Source organism: Tupaia chinensis, unplaced genomic scaffold, assembly GCF_000334495.1.
Source record: "Tupaia chinensis unplaced genomic scaffold, TupChi_1.0 Scaffold143793_1, whole genome shotgun sequence".
Classification (NCBI taxonomy): domain Eukaryota; kingdom Metazoa; phylum Chordata; class Mammalia; order Scandentia; family Tupaiidae; genus Tupaia; species Tupaia belangeri.
In genome coordinates this window covers 275,271-276,467 of record NW_006203643.1, presented here as the reverse complement: position 1 = coordinate 276,467, position 1,197 = coordinate 275,271, and positions in this window count along the sequence as shown.

The window sequence follows — 1,197 nt, the reverse complement described above, 5'->3', positions numbered from 1 at the left end:
AATGGAGGAGAAGGGATTGCAACATGGCCACCCCCCCTGGGCGGGGGATTTCTCGCTTCCTGTCTCTATGTCTCTCTCTGTCTTTCTGGCAAGCGCACACTCCCTATAGCAAAAACCTCTCCAAAAAAGAAAAATAAAAGTTGGTTGAAGGCCTGGCAGGTGGCATGGTGGTTAAGGTGCTGGACTTCCACGTGGCCAACCAGTTTGAGTTCCAGACCTGGTGGCTTGCTTTCTCACTTCCCCTCTCTCTTGCTGGTCAAATTCATAAAACAACAACAATAATAAATAAAACTGGGGCCAGCAAGTGGCATGGTGCATAAGGCCCTGAAATTCCCACATGACTGACCATGGTTCAAGTCCCAGACCTGGCAGCTTGTTTCTCACTATCCCTCCCTCCCTCTCTCTCTCTCTTTGTCCTTCTCTGGCAAAACTCACATGAAAAATTAATTAACAAAAATAAAATAATAATAAATAAATAAATAAAATTAAATACAGACCAGCAGATGGAGTAATGGTTATATCACTGGACTCCTGTGTAGTCAACCGCAGTTTGAGTCCTGGACCCAGTGTCTTAAAACACATGCTGGGCACATGTCTGTGCGTGCCCAAGATCCCAAAAGGAGAATGGAAGAGAAGGGATTGCAGCATGGCCATCCCCCCTGGGGGGTGATTTCTCACTTCCTAGCTCTCTGTCTCTCTGGCGAGCACACACACCCTAATGACAAAAATATCTCTTGAAAATAATAAAAATATGGTGGCCGGCAGGTGACGTGGTAGTTAAGGGCACTGAACTCCCACATGACTGACTGTGATTCAAGTCCCAGACCTGGTGATTTGCTTTCTCACTTTCCCTCTCTCTCTTTCTCACTCTGTTCCTCTCTGGTCCAATTGAAATAAGTAAATAAATAAAATTAAATAAAATAATTCTTTAAAATAATTTAATTTAATTAATTAATAATTATTTTTTAAAATTTGGTGGAACTCCCTCTGAATTCTGTTTTGTAGGGTGAGTTTTCATAATTTATATTTTCTTAGAAAATTAAAGATTCTCTCTGGATTTCCTAACTTATTTAGATAGAGTTGATAAATTTTATCTCATTGTTCATAATCCATATAATTTGCTCTTAATCTGCCTATCTCCCATTTTCTTTTCTTATTGTGTATTTGTGCTTGCTGTGGTTTGGATGTGACTTGTTT